Source organism: Eschscholzia californica, unplaced genomic scaffold (assembly GCF_041429995.1).
Source record: "Eschscholzia californica isolate CP2 unplaced genomic scaffold, dmEscCali1.0.p SCAF_1, whole genome shotgun sequence".
Taxonomy (NCBI): Eukaryota; Viridiplantae; Streptophyta; class Magnoliopsida; order Ranunculales; family Papaveraceae; genus Eschscholzia; species Eschscholzia californica.
The window spans coordinates 57954854-57961366 of NW_028238198.1; the positions used below are offsets into that span (position 1 = coordinate 57954854).

Below are 6513 nucleotides of genomic sequence, written 5' to 3' on the forward strand. Positions count from 1 at the left end.
TGTGTCCTGCACCGCTTAGATGATCACGACCTCTGGCGAATTTCATTTTAGACAGTTCTACTACTTTGCTTGTTGTACAGACTATGAGATCAGTTGTATTTCTGATTAGACATTGGAGGTTTGGTGAGGGGGACTAGGTGTTTTTGGGAGCTCATCTTTAGCTTCTAAAATTGTTAGTTATATTCAGTGGTGCCATATGGACTGTTTAGGCACATTCATATAAACTGTTTAAAAACATTTACGATTTATATTTGTGTTCCTCCGAGGATAAAGCCGGGTTTTCCTTAATGAAAAACAACAAAAATCAGCTTCAAACTGTTCAAGATGATCAAGCAACAAAATCAGATGGATTAAAAACAACTCTTGGTAGCAGTACTATCACACTGATATTTGCTTTAAGTTAACTTCAGATGATCAATATTCGAGACCAATAATTGGTAGCAGTACTATCACACTGATTGGTTCTAACCGATTGCAGGTTCCTTTAGAAGTGGTACCACCTCTTGATCCAAAACAACTCAATGGATTAAAACAGAGCTTGCTTGGTGATCACCAATCACAAATGTTGCCCTTTCTGCTGCTCTTTGCAGATGTTGGCTTCAGAGAACAACAGACCCAAAGGACATCATCCAAAATGTTGGTGTAATTTTACCCACCTTCAACTATTGTTACTTTGATTTCTATTCTTACTAAGTATTAAACAGAAGCGAGAACTACAACAATTAGAAGCTGTCAGAAAATCTAATTTAATGAATTGGTTTAGGATTTTTTTCACTCGATCTACTCAAAGGGCTTGAAGGTTCTTGATGGAGAATTCTAACCAACTGAATTAACTGCTCTTAGGGCAAGCTAATAGATAAATTCACCCTATTTTATGGTTTATGTGTCATAAATTCATAGAGTTAGGACACATGAATCAGTCGAAGTTTCAAGTGCTGCCATTTTCGTGGCGGATATTGAGACATACGGGATAGGACTAGGAACTTCTTATGTTGCTCAACTTTCCCGATTTGTTTAACATACTTTGCCAATACATTATCTTCATTTTGTTCCAGATTGTAATTTCTAATGAAGAATACAGGTCCATTTCTACTTCAATAAAATAGAATACTACATATCTTGGTTGCTTATTATATATTGGTTGTATCGACAGATACTGAATTGTTCTTTATAAAAGTTTTTCATCTTATCTATCTTTTTTAAATCCTATCGTTGAAGCTATAATTTTAGGGACAGATTTGCCAGCTCCACTTCTCAGAGGTCTTGCAACTGCATGTCTTTCTGGATGGGCACAGATTTTCTACTGCACTCCATTGAAAGCTTGCGACACATCAGAAATGAATCTTCTGGCAATCTGGTATTTTACTTAGATGGTGCTCACAGTCCTGAGAGTAGGGAAGCTTGTGCGAGATGGTTCTCCAACACCGTAAAAGAAGATACGAGTTATTCGTCTAGGAATCCAAAACTTGAGGGACCATCACAAAATGTTTTTGTTTGAAGTGAAAGCAGAAATTTTGAAGGGTCGAAGAAATTCTCAAAACAGGTAATATCTGTACAAGGAACTAAACTCAAATTCGTGTACATTTTGATGATCTTCTTCCCTTTGTTTTTCTACTCATTTTGTCCTTTTGATTCATACGATTCATCATAAAAATAAGTATTGAACTCCTTTACTTTTCTCTAGATTCTTCTATTCAACTGCATGGAGGTGACAGACCCTCGAGCTCCTCTTCCTAAGCTTGTCGATACTTGTGCTTCCTCAGGTATTGCTTCGTTTCAGAAAATCATAACGCGGTTATGATATCGTTCAGCTGATATGAGACATGAACTTTTGGATATGTGATCGTGTTCATTTTTCAAAAGTCGTTTTTGTTCCAAGTCTGTTAACATATAATAAGGTTACTCCCGCCTCCCCCATATCTTCAGATATCACTCCAAATGATTTATCATGGCAATTGACTCTCCACAAAATCTGGGAGAACATAATCCAAGGGAACGGTAAGAAGCTTTCATCGCTTTACAATCGTAACCAGATTCTAATGTATTTATTCTAGTCTTTTGCCTTATGGTTGCCTGAACTTCTCTTTTTTTACTTTGATGAATCGATTCGATCGTTCTTCAACCTTTGACTTGCCTAAGTAAATTTACCTATGTCATGGTGTTGGTTGAGCTAGCTGAGAATGTATCTTGTTTCCTCCTCTCTTTATTTTTCTGATTACTTTAAAATGTTTTCTTGTGTAGTGCGCTTTCAGATGTCGTTGTTGATGAAAACTTCAAAGGGGAAAGGCGGGAAACGTTACCATCTTCCTTTATAGACATCCTAATAATTGCAGTCCGGAACCTGAGAATCTTACACGCAGTGCTATTATGCCTTCTCTGAGAATTCAGGTAAAAGAAACTAATCTTTCTCCAACTTCAAAACTTCCTCGGTGGCTCGAACAAACTAAAAGTGCTTAAATCTACATATTATTTTTCCTTTTGGTAAAATAATTGACATATTTAGTTTGATATCTGGTTCTCTTTCAAACTAGCTACTATCATTTTCGGCATTCTCTTCTCTTTCAGACTGCATGTGAACCTCGGGTCCGACTAGTCTGACACTTTGTAATTGATTTGCTAGTGACTCTAACCATTAAATTTTATTTATCAATTTAAATTAAAATGATCTTTCCCATGCCCTAAAAGAGGAGTTGGCATCTTATAATTGTAATTAATTTTGGCTGCATACTCATATGTAGCATGCTTCCATCTTTTAAAAGTTTTCAGCTAGTCGTCCATTAACCTAAAACATCCAGTTCAAAGTAGAACAAAAACAAAACTATTAGACCTTTATTTTCAAGAGAGAACAGCGGTTAAAACGTAAAAAATGATGTGTAATTTTGTTGGTATGTACAGGTACTGGTAACCGGATCACTCAATTTAGTTGGGGATGTATTGAAGCTCTTGAAGAGAGGATGATCAAGCTAAAAGTGGATACTCTTATTTATTCGGAAGGCATTTGATTCATATATCTAAAAGTTTGACTTGTTACAATCATCAAGAACATTGTTTTCACGTAGCAAGAATCCATGTCTTATTGTTGTTTCTTGTTATGGTTGTTGTTGTATCGATTGCCTGAAATTTGTTTCTTGTCTGCTTGGGACCATATGTGACTCATTATGATTGTTGTTATTATTGATGTTGTATTTGAAACTTAAGTATCAATAAGAATATTTCAGATGTAAAAGTGTTCAATGAACATGGAGATAATGTTATTTTATAGTATCTAATCTTAATGAGAGGTATGAACTTGTTCAGAAAAGTTGCAGGTCTGAAGATAATGCTGCACGTTTTAGAAGAGGGCCATTCATGCTCATATATTAACAACTTCAGTACTCAGAGTGCGTATACTTCTTTAGCTAGTATGATGCTAGCAAAGGACGAGTTTCGAAGACATTGAAGGGTTGATGAGCAACGCTGCAACGGTGTGGTTGGTAGTGGTGGTGGGTTTAGGGTTGTGGTGCTGTATGACTAATCATGTATACATCTTTGTAAATGAAAACAACAAAACTTGTTGGAAACTCCGGTAAACGCTTGCATTTGATTTACGCTTTGGTATTGTATAGTTTAAGTGTAATATTATTGAGAAATATTAGTACTTTATTTGCCTAACTCCCGCGGATTAGGTAGAAATTGTAACATATTAGAAGACCTACGCAGATCCATCATAGACTTCCAATTAAAAAAAAAAAAGTAACACTTACTCGAAAGAGCTCTCACTCGTACAAAATTTTGTAAGCCCGCGATCAAACATTCCCATAAAAACTAGGGATCAAACATTCCCATACAAACTATTATCATTTACTTCTTCTTCTTCTTCTTTGCAAGATGATTGGTTTATCTAACGGCGTTAATTGTGTCGTTAGGTCAAACCCAAATGGGCATTGCCTTCTTTTACTTTAACCAAAATATATTGTAAAAGAGATGATTTTAGCAACATTGATCTAACAACAAATAGGCACTCCCTATAATTTCCCATTTAGTTGAAAGGGTATTTTGAATCCTTTGACGGGTCCCCAAATAACGAAAAGAGTTGGAGGTTTGGGAGTCGAACTACTCTGGCCAGGTAACACGAAAGTAAAGGAAATATCTTTTACCCCTCTCCTCTCGCACTCACCTCTCTATTTCTGTTATCTTCTCTTGTCTCTGTAGCCACCCTGAACAAATGTCATACCCACTTCAAGAATAAATGGTTTATAAGGAGAGAGAGATGCCCTAATTTTGAGAAGCCTTTTTTATGATGTCGAGATGCTTGAAGAAGCCCTAATTTTCAGAAGCCTCTCTTATGATGTCGATATGCCGGAAGGAAGCCCTAATTTCAAAAAGCCTCTCTGATGATGTCGATGTTGAAGTCTCTTTCTTCGCTATTTAGATTTTTCATCTTCATCATCTACACTGTGAAGGACGAATTTGTTTCTGCTTCGTTATCTTCAGTAAGGAGAATCTTGCGTTGAAATCGGGGAGGAGAGATCAAGAACGGTAAATCTCTATCATAACCTTACTTGAAACCTATTATAATGTTTTTTCTCTCCTTCCGTCACGACATTTGCGCTACTTTTCATGACAAATTCATCTTAATTTTTTACCTAAAAAAAACCATAAACTGTATGGTTCGATGAGATCTTTACTCGAAGCTTTTCGATATTTTCCTTTGAATTCTTTTCCGGCCTCTCATGTTTAGTCATAGCAGCGACGTGATCATTAATTCTGAACATCAATAGTACCCTAAGTCCCCTTTGCCCGAATTTGATAAAGAGATCCTTATCAGTGCCTTTCTAGAGTATCAACACCCTTAAGCATATCAATCCATTTGAATGATCAGAGAGAGGCCAGAAAAATTGGTCTAGTTGTTGAACTTGATGATCAGATGTATCACTGTTGGATCTTTATCGGTGGATATTGATTCCTAATTGGTTGCCTAGTAACCTGTTGAGTTATCTGATTTATTATCTAATGCAATAATACATATATAACTAGTAGCAGTTATATTTCTTTTAGCCAAGTACAAAATTATCCCTAAAAAACCAAACATATCAGGTCCAATTCCCATTTCAATGTCAGTTATAGTTCTAAGTTTTGGCTTTGCATAGTGTATGCAACTAACAATTGCGGGAATTAGTTAAGATCAACGTTGGCAGTAACTAGACTTTGTTCTAAATAGTAGGAAATATGGGATTCCTACTACGTGTTGGTTATAGTTTCAATGTTTGTAAGGAGAAGTTAATTTTTATAATTAAATGTTGTCTTTTAGAGATTAAGGCTGGTTGTTCGTTATGTTTTGTGTTTGGCTTTTCTTGCCTATTAATTAAGCCACTGTACACGTCGCGATAAGCTATCGAATAATGTGTGTTCATGTCGAGTCGGCTGAATCTGTAACTTTTTTGTCTCATTAAGGCATGGCACAAAAAATGTGGTCTCATTTAAGATTAAGGTTGACATCAAATGCACATTATATTCTTGGATAAAAAGTGTTGACACGTTCAGGCTCGTTTCTTACATTGATGTTGTAATAAATTGGGAGGTGTGGATGTCGTGAGATGTTCACTCCCTTTCCTCGCCCTTTGTAAATAGTTTTTTCTCTCTATAAATTCAATCAAAGTTTCAAAAAAAAAAGGCTGACAGTTGGTTTACTTTTTTGCCTGACTATTATTTCCAATCTAACAAGTTATTTCGCACCTCGAAATAAGATTTTAAATGACGTGGACTGATGTTAGATCTATAATTATTGTCATGACATCAAAGGTGTGGTCCCATTCTAGATTACGACTGGCAGTTGGCTTACTTATGTGGTTGACTATTCTTTCCATCCTAACAAGCTATTGCGCACGTTGCAATAAGATATCAAATGATGTGGGCTAATGGTGGATCTAAATTTTTCTTGAGGAGTCTAAAAATGTGGTCCCATTCGAGATTAAGGCTTAAGGCTGGCAGTTGGTTTACTTTTGTGGTTGACTATTCTTTCCAACCTACGAATCTATTGTGCACGTCGTAGGAAGCTATTAAATGATGTGGGCTGATGTTGGATCTAAATTTTCTGTAATGAATCCAAAAACGTGGTCCCATTCGAGATTAAGTATGACAGTTGGTTTACTTTTGTGTTGGCTCTTGTTGAGAAGCAATTGGAGAAGTTTGCAGTTAGCTGTCAAATGGTGTGGGTTAATGTTGGATGTAAATTTTTTGTAAACGTTCTCTAAATCACAGCATGACACAAAAAACTTTGACATATTCGAGATTAAGACATACAACTGGCTTACTTTTAAGTTTGACTCTTCTTTCAAATTAAGCAAGTTATTGCACATATTGCTATACGCTTTCAAGTGATGTGGGTTGGTGTTTGATCTGCTGGATCTTAAATATTAATAAGGATCTATCAAGAAATGACACAAATTGTATATCTATATAGCTATATTCGAGATTAAGGCTGCTAGTTGGTTTAATTTTGTGTGTGGTTCTTCTTATCAATTAAAAAGTTGT

The 6513-nt window shown here is 35.9% G+C and overlaps 1 long non-coding RNA gene across 1 annotated transcript; it reads left to right on the top strand.

The window, feature by feature from the left end:
* The first annotated feature begins 4148 nt into the window (after window positions 1-4148).
* On the top strand, window positions 4149-6299 carry LOC147567815 (uncharacterized). Its single transcript, XR_015230874.1, has 2 exons — window positions 4149-4518; window positions 5782-6299. It is a non-coding gene; the product is annotated as an uncharacterized LOC147567815 (long non-coding RNA).
* Window positions 6300-6513: the final 214 nt, after the last annotated feature.